We start from the raw sequence: 18,259 nt of genomic DNA, 5'->3' as shown, positions 1-18,259 counted from the left end.
CGAGAAGGATTTTTCGTAGATCTTCAGTCTAATGGGTGTGAAAAGTTTTTTCTTCTATATCCTTGATTGTTCCGTTAGATTTGGAATAGTCTTGGTCTATGATAAGTTTAGTTATGCATTAAATTTTGGAAATAACGCTAGTTAAATGTGCACAGTTCTCAAATATTAAACAAAAATTAAGTGCAACTGAGAATTATTATTTCAAAGTAGTTTTGACAAAACCCTAAGAGCTTTGTTTAAGAGATGACATTTAATAATTTTTTTGAAAAATTAAAAATTAACACAGTCTTTTATTTCGATTCATATCATTCAATATTGCTCAGTTTAAACATTTCATAAATTGAGTTTTACCTTCTAATTTAGAATCAAACAAGGCATTACAAATAATTAATTTTTTTGGGCATTGCTTTTTCATTGTCAAAAATATCAAAGGGTTGAATGCAGAATTGAAGGGCTTTTTAAATAGGGGTTTAATGAACTGTCATTCAAAATTAAAATTTTTGACATGACGATTGCTGTAAGGAGGGGTTGTCGTTGACACAGAGTTGATTTTTATATAAAAATATGGTCCCCTGAATACATTAAAAGCATTGAGTAACCTATGGGTTGTTTCTTTTCACGCAAAAAATATTTTAGTTTAAAAAGGAGTAACGATAGATGTTTGAACAGTTTTAAATAAAATTTAGGTATCGTTTAAAAAAAATATATATATAACTAAGTAAATAAAACGAAAAAGTTTTCTGTTTTTCATAAACGAAAGCATTATATTTATATAGTCTTTACAAGCGCTATAATTTTTATCTATTTTAAAACTAGCTGATCTTGCAAACTTCGTACCGGCACATTTTTTGCCGTCAATACTGTCTAAAGTCTAAAGGCGGCTACAGACGGCACGACACGTACAAACATGCTTGATAAAAATAGAGGTAGTTTAATCAAATATGTCTAGCTTGGGCGACGATACGTTCGCTTTGGCAGCTTTTGTTCCTGTGAAAAAGAGAAAATAATGAATAAAACAGCGTACGGTGTGGTGTAAACAATGGTTGATGAAGAGAAAAACCTATTCTCACATTAGCTTACTAGACCTAGACTAGACTTCTTCTTCTTTAAGTGTAGTCTCCCGATCGGAAGCTGGATATCTTCTTCAGTATCTTTACTCTATCGACTGCTGTTCTAAAGAGTTCTATAGAACTGCATTTAAACCAGTTTCTTAAATTCTTTAACCATGACACCTGAGCGAAGATGCAGGTGTGTTTGTCCTTACACCTTGTCCTGATGCCTTTGTTTCGCGCACCAGTCATAGGTCGCTGGTTTTTTCCTTTGGGGAACAAGTTTTGTCCTTAGGGATATAGGTTCACTTTATATACTTCTTTGAAGGACCACCCAGAAAACTGGGACAAATGAAAGTTTCGAAAAGAACGTTTTAACAAATCTATTTAAACTATTACTACAACGTATTTTGGACGCCGATAACTTGCTTACGATAGCTGATTTATGCAACTAAACTTTATGAAACTATAAAATTAGATCAATTGTCGGTGATACAATATTGCCACGAACTGAGTAACTTAATATCCCGACTGTGTTAAACCTTCTGAAGTGCGGTTGGCGCGAGTATGAGCCTAGAGCTCATCCAATGCTAGATTCGAACTGATGCAAAACTGATTTTTCACTCGGCTTGTAACCGTTTCTTAACATTAAGAAATCTCCCCCTGGCCCCCTCGACGTATCTAACGGATATGTCTCCATTCAATACCTTCAACTTTTATTTTATTGTTAAAATTACCTGAGAAGAGTAACTTTCGTTAATGTTGGGAAATTTCAAATGACTCAAACCGATAATTTGGAAATACTAATCCTTTCATTGTTATGATTCTGTGATGATTTTAAAAGCTTATGTCTAGAAAGTTATTTGAATGCAAGTTATCGACGCCATACAGATTATTGGATGGTACAGAGAATTTTATAAATCTTAAACTAATAATTATATATATGTATATTATACAGTGTGATATAAAATAATGTGACACAAAATAAGATAAAAATATTAAATATTGTTGTTACGCAACAACACCCTCGTTCTTCCTACACTCCTTCCTCCTCTTATCTTTCCCTGTATTATCAGTCTTAGCAGTTCATATCGCTGTCCCCTCATTACGTGTCTCAGATATTGTAACTTTCTTAGTTTATGTTTATTTGCGTTTATTATTTCGCATTATTTTCCCATTTCTCGCAATACTTCCGTGTTAGTTTTCTTTCGTGTCCATGCTATTCTAAGCTTCCTTCTGTAACACCACATTTCAAAGGACTGTAACTTATTTATGTGTTCTTGCTTTAATGTCCAGCTTTCAAGTCCATATTGTAGTATCAAAAACACGTAGCATTTCAGTGCTCTTACTCTCAGTTCTAATCTAAGGTCTTTGTTGCAGAGAATTGTTTTCATTTTTACAAACGTATTTCTTGCTATTTCTATCCTGGCTCTTATTTTGGTAGTTTGATCATTATTGTCTGAAATCCAGGTTCCTAGGTATTTGTATTTATCAACCCTTTCTATCGGTACATTTCCCAAATGTATGCTTGTTGGTATATTTGTTTTCTTTGTTATTATCATGTATTTGGTCATTTTTATATTCATATTTAGTCCATATTTTCTATAGAAACTGTTTGTTTTGTTTAGTAGTAATTGAAGTTGTTCAGCAGAGCTTGCCATAATCACGGTGTCATCTGAATATCTTATGTTGTTAATAGATCTTCCGTTAATTATTATTCCTTCACTTTGAGATAGTAATGCTTCTTTAAAAATGGCTTTACTATATACATTAAATAGTAATGGGGACATAATACATCCCTGCCTAATTCCTCTAATGATTTCAATTTCTCGACTGGATTCTTTATCTATTACGATTTGTGCTCTTTGATTCCAGTAGAGGTTTGTTATTATTCGTAAGTCCTTATGGTCTATGTTTTTTGTCTTTAGAATTTGGACTAATTTTTCATGTTTTACTTTGTCAAATGCTTTTTCAAAATCAACGTTACAAACATGCACATCAATATTTAGATCCATGCATCTTTGAGCTAACACAATAAAAGCAAATAACGCTTCTGAACCCAAACTGACTATCATCGATTCCTTCTTCCAGTTTTTATTTATACGATCATTTGTTTTATTTTCAGGAATAATTTGAGAATGTGACTTATTAGTGATATTGTTTTGTATTCACTGCAATATTTAGCGTTTGTATTTTTAGGGGGAAGCACAAAAGGTGGAGAGTAACCATTGTTTCGGTATGTGTCCTGTTTTGTATACTGAGTTAAATAAGTCTACTATAATGTCTAAGGTTTCAGACTAGACTAAACACTAGAAAGTGTGGGCTCATAACATACATCTGCACCCATTCCAAAGTGATCCGCATTTTCAACTATATTTATTTTCTCTTCTATAATTAGTCTGGAAGGAGTTTATTTTTTTAACAACTGCAGCAACCCTGTTGGTATTAACGTTAATTACTGTAATTTTCTAAAAATATTTTTTATGCTGCAGCCCTCTTTGCTTTGTTATGATAATCTTTGGATTTAACATGCCAAAGACATGGCTGATTTGGGTATTTTTGAATAAACCAATAATTCACGGTTAACCTTTTTGAGATCACTAGTAATGACGAAAATTACTCAAATGCTACTTCACAAAGCAACACAACGGACGCTAACTTGTTGAGCTTGAAAATCTTGGGTACACACGTACCATTTTTCTTGCGCAAGCGCTCTTAATTCAAGCATGCATAATTAGGATCATTTCAATCCTCAAGCCGCTTGTACAATCACAAAGCGTGTACCGACATTAAGTTACACTGACTGCTTTGTTCGGACTTCCGTCCTAACATGTCAATTTTGTCATTTCAATCAGTTGCTATCATCAAGTCCTCGTAGACACTTTGTCTCAGGACCAGCAACTTCATGTGGAGTCGCACATTGCCCCATGTTATTAAATCCACTGGTAACTTTAACATCCTAATATATAAGACTAAACAATGTAAACTAAATTGTAACCTATAACTTTTAAAGGGTTTTTACCCAGATATTTAGTGGCTCAAAACATGTACACCTAGTGTAAGTATTAACCACATTTTGTATTAACCTTAGTCAAAATTTAAACGTCATGTTCTTTTTAATTAAATTGGTTATATACTTTCTAGTTTAGGACACTGATGATGGAACATGGATTCCGAAAACGTTTTGTCTTCTTGACATAGCCCGATTGGGTTTTTTAATTATATACCTTTTATAAAGGATTTTAACAAATTTACGGCTAAATATGTTTTTTAACGTAAACACTTTATCATTTTCAGTACTACTACTAACCTCATAGAAAAAACCTCGTAAGATTTCGCTGTTGTTTTTCGTTTGTTCAACAAAAAAATAATGACAAATATAACTTTGGTAAATAAATTTCATAATTTTTTTGTTACTGTAATAATGCTCATAAAATTCTTTATAAGTAAGGCACTGTTGAACATTAGTAATTCGTTTATTACTAGATAATAGGATTATTTAAAATATTATAATAGATTACACTAAAAGGAGCTCTTTTTGAGGGTTGTTAAGCTTAATGGGAACAGAGTTTTAAGTATAAGCTATAATAATGATACTTTAAGAAACACGAAATATGTCTGGATTTGTAAGATACCTTGAGTGATCGTATGTATGCTTACATTCCAAAGTAATTTTAATTTGGTCATTACCTTATTGTTAGTCATAGTCATGTAAATTGCAGCGAGTTCCGCTTTGTGTCTCGATAATACGAGTAAAGCCCTTTGACGTTGGATTTCTTTGATAGTGTTACGATAAATATACTGGCCTAAATATATGATGACTAATAATTCTGTTTTGTTGTAGAAATTTGGCGAAGGATCTAGATTCAAATTATGGTGAATCCTCCAACTAGATGTTCTCGACTATTCTAGTATATCAGGATTTCGTATATAAATACAACATTTTTATATGGAGGGGCAGTTAATTCTCAAGACCCGCGCTCGCGAATTTGTTACGTACGGATATATATAAATTATTGTCAGATAAGTTAATATAAATAAAGAAATAAATTAAATCCGTAAGTGTTATAAATATTAAACCTTTTAATAAATTCACAACAAATGGTGTCAGAACAGTGGAATACTTAGATAAATTGCGAAAATAAATTACAAGTGAATATAAAATAAATTGTGAAAATGGCTACGATTTATGAGCTGACAGTGACTAATTTAAGAAGACATCTTGAAGACAGAGAATTAGCTTCTACCGGAAAAAAGGCTGAGTTAGTCCAACGACTAAAGAACGCTTTGCTAGAAGAAGGACTAGATCCAGAGACTTATATATTTGAAGATGCTGTCCTCTCGTCGATTTCGAAAGTTTCTGGTGATGTAGCCAAAGTTTCCGGTGATGTAGCCAAAATTTCTGGTGACATCGCATCATTAGAGAACAAAGTTTCTGACGATATTTCGAAAGTTTCTTCTGATGTAGCCAAAGTTTCCGGCGACATCGCTTCGTTGGAAGACAAAGTTTCTAACGAGATTTCTTCGCTGGAAAGCAAAGTCTCTGCTAACATCTCTTCGGAAATCTCTAAAGTCACTTCTGAGATGTCTGCCCTGGACGATAGAATATCTTCGTTAAAAAACCAAGTTGCTGCCGATATGTTGGCCTTCGAAGAAAAGATATGGAAAGAGATGGAAAAGAAGATGGAGGAAACAGGGACAGCAGAGAGAGGTAACAATCCGATTACAGTGGAGATAAAAGAAGATGAGACGAAATGTAAGTTGGAGACACGGCCGAAATTTGAAGGAAGTGGAGGTTCTATTCATGTTAAAGTCCCAACTTTCGACGGAAAATCATCATGGAACAACTACATGAAACAGTTCGAATCAGCCGCAAGAGCGAATGGATGGTCTGAAAAAGAAAAGGCTGTAAACCTGACTATCGCTCTTCGAGGAGATGCCTTAGATGTGCTGCAGACCATAGCCGTAGAGGAGACCGATGATTTCGAACAACTCAAGAAGAGGCTAAATATGCGATATGGCCACGAACATTTGGAGCATGTATATCAGTCACAGCTTAAAAATCGTAGACAGAAGAAAGAGGAGGCTCTTCAAGAATATGAGGTAGATATTGCCAGATTAGTACGATATGCTTATCCAACAGCTCCCGAAGACATGATGGAAAAATTGGCCGTTCAAACGTTTATTGATGGTCTTCGTGATCATGAAATGCAGAGAACACTGCGATTAGCTCGTCACAAGACGCTGGTTGATGTCCTATCCGCCGCCCTTGAATACGAGTCAGCTACGCAGGCCTCTGGCGGGTACAGTAAAGTTAGGACTGTAAAAGAGGAAGGAGATGAAGATAAACTTGACCAGCTCGTTAATATGATGAAAAGTATTACATGCAAGAAAACGAAGACCATAAAATCAAGAAACTCACCATCAGGAAAACCAGAACGAGTCGGCTTTAGGGGAGCAGCTTCGACCCGGAACTTTTCCAAAGATCCTCTTATACTAATAGCTTCTTTGAAATGTCGTGAGGATAGTGTATATGTAGATGGAGACATAAATGGTAAAAAGCATACGTTGTTGGTGGATACCGGAGCGACCAGAACCATTATACGCCCGACAGTTATAAACAGCCGAAAGAAACTGTTACCAACGAGGTTGCGACTTCGGACCGCTACAGGTGAAAATGCTAACATTCATGGAGAAATCCAGGTACAATTGGGAATTGGAGCAGAAAAGTTCGTCCATACTGTTATAGTTGCTGACATCGAAGAGGATGTTATATTAGGAATGGACGTAATGAATATGCATGGATTCCAATTGGATTTTAAGAATAAGGTAATCAAAGTTGGCAACGAGGAGGTATTTCTCCATCCACATAATGACAACACTGTGCAAGCAGCCATTACAGAAGATACAGTCGTGCCTGCGAGAAGCGAAACGATCATAGTAGCGCGACTACAGGGAATTGTAGACGAAGGGACACCTGTTATGATGGAGCCTTGGAACCACGACGATGAGGTTGGCCGTGGAATCATAATTGGAAAGGAATTGGTGACTTCGGCTAAAGAAATTCCTGTGAGACTTATCAATGTTAACGACTACCCAGTGACCATCAAGAGAGAGACAAAAGTAGGAACTTGTGTACCTGTGACATCCATAATCCGTCAGGCGACAACATCTGATAATTCCAACGACAAATTCGACCAAATGGTTGCAGTTGCAGGACAGTCTCTAAATCAGATGGAGAAAAGGAAATTAAGGGAATTTCTTCGGCAGTATCGTGATATTTTCGTACCGAAAGGAGGAAAGACGGGAAGAACTACCGTTGTTAAGCATAAAATTGATACTGGTAATGCTAAGCCAATTCGTCAAACAGCTCGACGATTACCACAGGCGAAAAGAGAGGAAGCTGAAACGATTGTTCAGGAAATGAAGAAAGACGGGGTGATAGAACCTTCTACGAGCCCATGGGTCTCTCCGGTGGTCCTGGTTAAGAAGAAAGACGGAACGACGAGGTTCTGTGTGGATTACCGTTTGCTGAACAACGTTACCAAGAAGGATAGTTATCCTCTGCCTCGGATCGATGACACATTGGACACATTGGCTGGAAGTAAATTGTTTTCTACTTTGGATTTGAAGTCTGGATACTGGCAGGTAGAAATGGACCCAGTCGATAAAGAAAAGACAGCCTTCACCACAGGATCTGGATTGTGGCAATTCAACGTTATGCCATTTGGACTTTGTAATGCTCCTGCGACATTTGAGAGGCTTATGGAAAATGTGTTGAGAGGGTTATCTTGGAAAACATGCCTGGTTTATTTAGATGACATAATCGTCTTGGGGGAGACATTCGAAGATCATTTGAGGAATTTAGAAAACGTTTTTAATCGACTTAAAGCTGCCCAATTGATGCTAAACCCCAAGAAGTGCCAGCTATTTCAAGGTAAAGTCAATTATCTGGGTCATATAGTCAGTAAAGAAGGAGTGGCCGTGGATAAGGGAAAAATCGATTCCATTAAGGAATGGCCAAAACCAACTGACAAACATCAAGTGAGAAGTTTTCTTGGACAATGTACTTACTACCGGAGGTTTATTAAGAAGTTTGCAGATATCGCTAAGCCATTAACGCGACTTACAGAGGAAGCAAGAGAATACCGCTGGGATATAGACTGCCAAAATGCCTTTGAAACGTTGAAAAAGCATTTAATAACAGCACCAATTTTAGGGTATCCACTGCCAGAAGGAGAGTTCATCTTAGATACGGATGCAAGTAATGTGGGAATTGGAGGAGTGCTGTCTCAGATTCAAGGAGGACAGGAACGAGTTCTCGGATATTTTAGTAAAGTTCTTTCAAAACCTGAACGGAATTATTGCGTCACGAGAAGAGAACTTCTGGCAGTAGTGAAATCAGTAGAGCACTTCTATCAATACCTCTATGGCAGAAAGTTTCTAATCCGAACCGACCATGCCGCCCTTAAGTGGTTGATGCAGTTTAAGAATCCAGAGGGTCAGATAGCCAGGTGGATCGAACGACTCCAAGAATACGATTTTAAGATTGAGCACCGGGCCGGAGTTAGCCATAGAAACGCTGATTCTCTTTCCAGAAGGCCATGCCCAGCAGAGTGTTCCCACTGCAACAAAACGGAATCCAAGGAAGCAGCAGTGCTAAGAACGACGATTGTCAACGACGACTGGACGCCTACTAAGATAAGGGAAGAACAAGAGAGAGATCCAGTTATACAGAAAATCCGAAAATGGAAAGAGGAAAACCGTCGACCACCTTGGCAGGAAATATCAAACCTATGCTCAGTAGTTAAGACGTATTGGGCCCAGTGGGACTCATTTATCATCGAAGATGGCTTGCTCAAACGAGTCCTGGAAAATGATGACGGTTCGGAGAAGAGAAGACAGTTGGTGATCCCAAAGAGCAGAATAGCCGAAGTACTTCGTCAGTTACACGACAGTCCATCGGGAGGGCATTTTGGGGTAAAGAAAACCCTTCAGCGAATTCGGGAACGGTTTTATTGGATGAACAGTTCCAACGACGTAAAAGACTGGTGTAAGAAATGTACTATTTGTGCCACGAGTAACGAACATTACCGAAAAAGGAGAGCTCCTATGAGACAATATAATGTTGAAAGCCCGTTTGAAAGAATAGCTTTGGATATCGCTGGGCCATTTCCAGAAAGTGAAAATGGAGGCAAGTACATGTTGGTAGTAATGGATTACTTTACTAAGTGGGTCGAGATTTACGCACTTCCAGACCAGAAGGCCGCCACCGTTGCAGATAAGTTGATCCAAGAATATATCAGCCGATTTGGAGTGCCTTTGGAGATACATAGTGACCAAGGCAGGAACTTCGAAAGCGATATATTCCAAGGAATATGTGATAGACTAGGCATGAAGAAAACAAGAACTACAGCATATCATCCGCAATCTGATGGTATGGTAGAACGGATGAATAGGACAGTCGGCAAGTATTTGACAAAGATGCTGTCCGATCATCAGCGAGACTGGGACCAATACCTTCCGTTCTTCACAATGGCCTACAGATCTGCTGTTAACGAATCAACAGGCCAGACACCAGCCAGAGTCCTATTCGGACGCGAAATGCGACTACCTTGTGATCTAGAATTTGGGTGTCGACCTGGAGAAGATGTAGCAGGTGAAGATTATGTGACCGAATTACGAAGGAGAATGGACGATGTACATGAGTTGGTCCGTTCCCACCTTCAGATCGCTAGCGACCGAATGAAGAAACGGTACGATACACAAGCCGAAAAGGGTTGCTTTAAGAAGAACGACAAGGTCTGGCTCTATAACCCCAAGAAGCGAAAAGGTTGTTCTCCCAAATTGCAGCAGTTTTGGGAAGGCCCATACCTAATTATGGAGAAGATCAACGATGTCATCTACCGAATAAGCAAGATTCCGAGGGGAAAGCCGATGATAGTACACCATAACCGGCTGGCGTCTTTCGAAGGTGACCACGACGTAGATAAAGAAGTGGAGGTAAACCAAGTCCAAGACGTGTCTGACCTCACGTTTGAGGAATTCATGGGTGCCTATGGAGGTACCGGTAAAGCAAGACATGGTGTTACCACTGAAGAAAAGCAAGATCTACTCGCGCTCCCCGATGACTACTCGCTGGCCCTTACCATCCCGGCCAGTATCAAAGACGCACCAGGGTTGGCATCCGTCTTTCGAAGGAAGTTTGGTCGAGTTGCAGAACTTCAATGCCAAGTGCCAGCTCCCGGTAAAACCTTGAAACTCCAAGATGCATCACGTTACCTTTTCTACCTGGTAACAAAAAACACTGCCCGTGACCAACCTACCTACCGATATGTATGGGAAGCCTTACTTCAATTGAGAGAGCACGTACTAGAGTCCGACGTGCAAAAGTTAGCCATGCCAAAGTTGGAGTGCCGCCAATTAGATTGGAGGGTTATCCGAAATATTGTGGAGGAGATCTTCAAAGACACCGAAGTCCAGGTGTTAGTCTGTTGCAATCCGCTAAGTACCTTGTGCGGAGAGAAAACCGTCCCTTCTCATTTTTATACAACTGGAAGTTGTAAAAGAGGGTCCAGTTGCCGATACCAGCATACAGTTCCGGTTCCAGTCCCGACAAGGTTCCAGGAGGAACCATCTTTTAAGAGGGGGGCAATGTTACGATAAATATACTGGCCTAAATATATGATGACTAATAATTCTGTTTTGTTGTAGAAATTTGGCGAAGGATCTAGATTCAAATTATGGTGAATCCTCCAACTAGATGTTCTCGACTATTCTAGTATATCAGGATTTCGTATATAAATACAACATTTTTATATGGAGGGGCAGTTAATTCTCAAGACCCGCGCTCGCGAATTTGTTACGTACGGATATATATAAATTATTGTCAGATAAGTTAATATAAATAAAGAAATAAATTAAATCCGTAAGTGTTATAAATATTGAACCTTTTAATAAATTCACAACAATAGTTTGACATGATATGCATCTTAAATTATGTTAATATGTGGTTGTTTTAATAATATTTTTAATTAATTGATACATACTATATACATGTATATATATTATATACATATTAATGTATTTAATATATATGTGTATGTATATATGTATATATAAATATATATATATATATATATATATATATATATATATATATATATATATATATATATATATGTATATATATATATATATATATATATATATATATATATATATATATATATATTTTACAACAACACAGTTTATTAGGGCTGCAGTCAGAAAGTTTGGCCGGGATGTTACAGAAACACTCTTTTGACTTTTGGTCTAGCTTTCGGAATTGTTTTATTTCTTCTTCAAAACACTGTAATTAGAAGAATGTGTAAATATTTACAGTATATCACAAATTGTCAGTGCAACTTACTAGTCGTTGAGATTATTTATATGAAGCAATGACACTCAACATTAATAACACACATAAAATATAACATTTAAAATAATAAACAAAATACATTTTAAAATTTAGTTAATGATAGTAAAACTTCGTTTGTGACATCTTTTAATGGTGTGGTTTAACTAATCCGTAGAGAACAGAAAGAAAAAACAAAAATAGTATGGTTAAAACGTAATTAAGTGTTTTTCATGTTTTAATAATGGAAGTAGTATATTAAACCTCTCCTGATGGTGTGTAACATGTTTTGCATGCAAGTGTATTATGGTGTGTATGTGTAAAAGTAAATCCTTATTTTATTTTTGATGTTTTGTTAGTAAATAACAATAAATGTTGCTCAGTTTATCTATGTTAGACTTTTTATTAATGACAAAGACAACAAAATCGTCAGAAATCAAATTGACTACATCTTAATAAAACACAGATATCGAAAATTAATTCAGGCAGTAAAAGCATATCCAGGAGCAGGCGTATCCTCTGATCACATTATTCTTATTGCTAGGTTTCAACTTCAATTAAATAAGACGAAAAGAGCCGCAACAACAATAAACTTAACATACAGAAACTAAAGTCAGAAGAAACAAGAGAAAATCTGAAACACGAAATCAACACAAATCTAGATAGAAATCCAAGTAATAATTGCAACGTAGAACAGCAGTGGCAATTCTTCAAAACTTCTATATTGGAGCCAAGTAAAAAAGTACTTACAACAACCAAATGTAAGAAAAAAGAATGGATGACCGAATAAATTCTAGAGTTGATGAATAAACGGAGAAAAAATAAAACCATCAATACGATCCGCTATAAACATCTTCAAACCCAAATAAGAAGAAAAATTAGGGAGGCTAAAGAAACCTACTTCTCTAAAAAATGTAAAGAAATAGAAGAACTGCAAAACAGATATGACAACTTTAATCTACATAAAAAAGTTAAAGAACTAGGAGTAGGAAGTAGAAGAACCTTGAATATATGTCTCGACAAAAATGGAAAGATTATATTGGAGACAGAACAGAAACTGCGACGATGGAAAGAGTACATCGAGGAATTTTTTATGACCACAGAGAAACTAGTACATCTGTAGATAGCCAAACGAGAGATGTAGGCCCAGAGATAACCAAATCAGAGGTTAGTCAGGCATTAAACTAAATGAAAGGCAATAAATCTGCTGGTCCAGATGAATTACCAAGCGAGCTATTAAAGTTGGTCAACGAGAAAAACCTAGACATAATAGTAGAACTGTTCAACGCTATCTATACTACGTGAATCATCCCTAGAGAAATGTTGACATCGGCATTTGTGTGTTTGCCAAAGAAAGTAAATGCCAAAGAGTGCAGTGACTATCAAACCATAAGCTTAATTTCACATACCTTGAAAATTGTGTTGAAAATTATCCACGCCAGAATTCACTGAATTCTGAATAGGTAATTCGAGAAACTCTGGAAGATGAAACAGTCAGCATAAGAGTAAATGGAGTCTTAGTTAACAACATCAGATATGCAGATGATACAGTAATAATAGCTGATAGTTTACAAGACCTGGAAAGACTCATAAGTAAAATAGTAATGTTTAGTAGGGAGTACGGACTCTCGCTCAATATCAAAAAGACAAAGTTTATGAAAATTTGTAAAAACAACCATATTACTAACAAAAACTTGACAGTAGAAGGCCAGCAGATCAAAAAAATAAAAAAGTACACTTACCTAGAAACACTTATAACAGAAAATAATGACTACACGCAGAAATCAAAGTCAGAATCGAAAAAGCACGTTCTAATTTTATGGAAATGAAAAAGGTCCTATGTGGCAAAGATTTAACATTAGCTCTTAAAGTACGCCTAACAAAATGTTACGTATACAGTGTACTATACTATGAAGTGGAATCATGGACGTTAAATCTAGACACAATGAGACGACTTAACGCCTTTGAAATGTGGACCTATAGAAGAATGAATTATGAGGGTTTCCTGGGTAGATAGAGTTACGAACAATGAAGTACTGAGAAGAATAGGTAAAGAGAAGGAAGTTGAACTTACAATTAAAGAAAAAAAGCTACAGTATCTCGGACATATGATGCGAGGCGAGAAGTATGGCATCCTGCGATTCATAATGCAAGGAAAGATAGATGGCAGAAGAAGCATCAGAAGAAGACGAATTTCAGGGCTCAAGAACCTGAGAAAATGGTTTGAATGCAGCTCAAAACAACTTTTTAGAGCTACTGCCTCAAAAATTAAAATAGCTATGATGATTGCCAATCTAAAGACACCTAAACCAACCTCTGTAGCAGAGATGGCACCTGAAGAAGAAGAATAACACTCAACATTAATAACACACATATAAAATAACAAAAATTATTATATATATATATATATATATATATATATATATATATATATATATATATATATATATATATATATATATATATATTTATATATATATAAGAGGTACTGAAACATCTATGCATCTTTGAGCTAACACATTAAAAGCAAATAACGCTTCTTTGGTTCCTAGTCCGTTTCTGAACCCAAACTGACTGTCATCTATTCCTTCTTCAAGTTTTTTATTTATACGACCATGTATATATACGACCATGTTGCACAAAACAAGGAGACTCTAAGTTTATTCCGCAAACTTCCAACAGTGGCCATATTGTAAAATGTTATACCGTAAAAATTTGGTCCATCTCTACTTCTTTGGAACCTGGTGACGAACAGAATTAACTTAATTATTTAATTGCCATAGTAAGAAATATACCTAAATAGGTATTTATTAATTCACTAACTGGATAGGCACTTGTCATAATTTGCAAAGTTAAGCAGATAATAGTGCCTAAAACCTCTACAGATTTAGTTTCTGGATGATCTATGGACCAATCGCGTAGTATATCTACTACAGTATGTACTATGATTTAACCAAAAATCGGAACGAGCTGCATAAATTTTAAACTCATCCTGAACAAGCATATAACATTTTGATGGTAAAAAACGTTTTAAATAAAATATAAATAAGGAAAATTTTTGAAGAGGATGTCAGGCTCAATCTTTCTGATAATGAAATATTGTCCTATCACAATATATAAATAAAAGCTCTTGTATATAATTTCATTTAACTTGCCTTTTTTGCTATTCTTTAAAGCATTGTTTCTAAATTATTCACATGAAGAATGAAAGAGAATACGTAAGATTGTTATTTGCAGTCCACCCCAAAATTTTACTATCCCAATTTCATGAATGATTGAGTACGTTGAGAGAAAACTGTACCAGTAAAAGAAAATTTTCAAGTATAGCCTAACATGTATGAATTAATATAGTAAAATATATAGTTTGGAATTTAAATTTTAAAGTAAATTAAAAATTTACTTTGAAATTGTATCTTAAGTTAGTATTTTGTAATTTTAAATTATTATTTAGAGACCATAGGTAGTTCCTTATAATAATTTTTTTCCTTTTAGGTATTCGCTTAATATAAGATACTACGAATGATACATAAAAAGGTGATTTAGAATCTAATTTTCGTTTTAATCATTAAAGGCCGATAATAAATTAATACAATAAACACGAATTTTAATGAATTTCAATATAATTAGCAAACAAAAGTTATTTATTGAGTTTTAATTCATATAACTGTCAAATTTATTCGAACGAGTACATACCGCTCTTTGAATCAGTATAAAAATTCGCTGTTTATCACAGTAAATACCAGTTTTTAAAAGTATTTTACCATCAAAAAGTGAGTAGTAATTGTTGTGTAGTGTTTTTAACGTCAAGAGCTGCAGTAATATTCAGTAAGAAATTGTTAATTAATACTTTTCTTACCGAAACATTCAGCTGTGTTGTCATTTTTTACCATATTTGACATAAGTCAGTCCTATTAAGGACTGGCTTGGCAAAGTTTTAGACAGGCAACCAGTAATACAGATATGTGTTACAATTTATGCTTATCAGTCGAATCTTAAATACAATAAAACCAAAAATAGTTACTTTTGACTACATGAGTAACAACTTAAATCAATGTTCTCCTCCTGTTAGCAACACCTTGTCTGGAGACAACATTATCAGTAATAATCCTAATTCATATGCAACTGCTACTATATCAAAACCCAAACCGAAATATTCCAAAAAAGTTTAAGCCATATTAATACATGCTGAACCAAACTTATTATTACTCGACTACTTCAAAGCCATAGGTAATATTGTTAGCCCCAAAAACATTATGCTTCGCCTCAAGAATTTCCAATAATCGGATATGCATCTACTTAACAAATTCTGAACTCATCGAATGGATAACTGGTTTACATCACTTATACTTGTGTATAAGTTGCTTTGGATTTACCAAAATAACTAAAATTGGAACGCTAAGAAAAAATAAAACAGAACTGAAGTTTTGAAACCCCACTAAACTTCCAATATATACAAGCATAGCTGGCTTTACAGATGATACACAATCATTTTTTATATCCCAAAGCAACGCAAAAATGTATTATTTGATATCAAGCATGCATTATCATGATGATATTGACATAAACAGTGGTTATAAATCTAAACCAGTAATATTCACTACTTATAACAATACAAAAGGAGGTGTCGACGAACTTGTGCGCTAGTTACCTTTGCTCCCAGAATAGCACAAAATGGCCCACGGTGATATTCTTAACATTATTAAATGTTGCAGAAATCAATACTCAGGTAATATGTAAAACAAACAACGAAGATCCAAATATACAGCGATGACAATTTTTAAGAGATTTAGAAAACGCATTGGTTCATCCACATTTGAAAAGGAGAGCAGCTCTTAGCGATCTTCCGAGGACACTTAAGCTGAGACTTAGTAGAAAGTGACTCGAAGTAATGAACCGGAATATCAAGAAATGCTATTACGTGCTGTACGATGCACCGAATGCGGCTCAAGAAAGAATAGAAAAACTAGTTTTTTCTGCGACAAATGCATTGCATTTATGTGTTTAGAGCATATTACAGGTGTTATGTTTTTTATTTTTGTATTAAAAGCAAAAATTAATACACATGGCATATTTTTTTAATAACTATTAATATCATTGTTTTGTCTAGTTTAATAAAATTTAAATTATTTTTTTTTTACTAAAACGTCTTTATATATTTACCTATTTAACCCTTTCGCTCATGGCGTACTACATATAGTACACCGACTAGAAGTGCACTTTTGTAATGCTAAATGAACGACTTATGCTGCGTGGTGCCATCTATAGCTTAATAGCAGATTTACCCATTTAGTAAAATGGTAGCCAATAACGATGTCTGTAGTTCTAAAAGTTTTCAAACTAGTTGACAACCTCGTGTCCTGATAAACGGTTGCTTTCTTTATTTCCTAATTTTCGGATTACATTTTTTGCAGTAAAAAACGATTGAAAGGTAAGTTTTAATTTTTTACAAGTTTATACTTTGTTTTATAGACTTAAATATTAGGACGAAGACGCCACTTGCTGAGCAATGCTATTCGTAGGACAGCCAAGTGGAGAATTGGTGTAAAATGAATGGTGAGAGTTGCATACTGATGAAACAAAGTTATGCAGGGGTGCTGTAAGACATGTGCACTGGTAAACTTGGTAGTGTGTTGAGTTGGAGTACTGAGCAGTTTGCTGAGGATAAAACGCTTAGTTTGTGCTTCATCAGAATTCCTTGAATCTCATGTTGGGCCACCACAGCTTCTTTGGTGGAAAATTATTCAAGCTCGCTGAAACAAAATTTCCAAATGCTTCGTTCTCATTGCTGTCCATCCGGTCGTCATGGATATTTTGACTAACCTATTGAAGGTCCTTCACTGCTTGTGTTAGAATGTCAAGTCTCTTCTTTTTGCCTCCAGGCTGTCGTTTAAATGTTTCCGATGCCGATTGCTTACGAGATGGTGTTTGTTGGCAGCTCGATGTTTGTGGTAGAGTTATATTTTCCACAGATTGATCTGGATCATCGATATTTCCTTCATCTTCCTGTGATTCTGTGTCGAGTGGATCCTGTGACTCTGTATTGTGTGAAATGGTTGTTTCCTAAAATAAACAAAAAATAAAACAAAAACTAAATTAGTAAATGTTAATTTTAAATTTTGGTTTCAGGTTCCTTCCAGAGACGAACGGAACACTGTGGCTGAGGGTTGTAAGGAGCATTGGAACTTTCCAAATTGCTGTGGGGCTATAGATGGCAAAAACGTTTTAATCAAGGCACCTCCCAATTTTGGCAGTGTTTAGTTATGCAGTGTACACTACCTAAATTCCATAAACACTGGTATTCGCCATACATCTCTACAAGTTTTAAAGTTTCATCTTCGGTGAACTTCATTTTCACTATTTACACAAAACACAACTCCAGCCGGAATGACAGCGTCCCTATGCACTCTACTACTTACTCTACTCTACCAGAATTAACCGCGTTCCATGGGTAGAGTGCGCAGGCGAGTTACTTTGCCATCTGTTGCTAGTCACTCCACTCTACCACCTGATATGTACTCTACTTGCTACTCTACTGCGCCTTAGCGTTTTTATGGGTAGAGTTACTCTACTCTACCAAGTACTTGCATCATTACTCTACCTGTGTAAACGGGTCTTTACCGTTGCGGTAACTGGAATTCATTGATAAATTCACTAAATTTAAATGAATCAACTGTGTTAAAATAATTATTATTATCATCAAATTTAGACAAAATCTCTGTCAAAAACTAGACAACATTGATGTTGGTAGAGTGGATAGAGGAAAGAATTATCTTATACTAAAATACATAAACCGCATTTGAGTATCAGACCAATT

This window comes from Diabrotica undecimpunctata, chromosome 6, assembly GCF_040954645.1.
Source record: "Diabrotica undecimpunctata isolate CICGRU chromosome 6, icDiaUnde3, whole genome shotgun sequence".
NCBI lineage: Eukaryota > Metazoa > Arthropoda > Insecta > Coleoptera > Chrysomelidae > Diabrotica > Diabrotica undecimpunctata.
The sequence above is the reverse complement of the archived record's forward strand: the minus strand, read 5'-3'. Positions refer to the sequence as shown.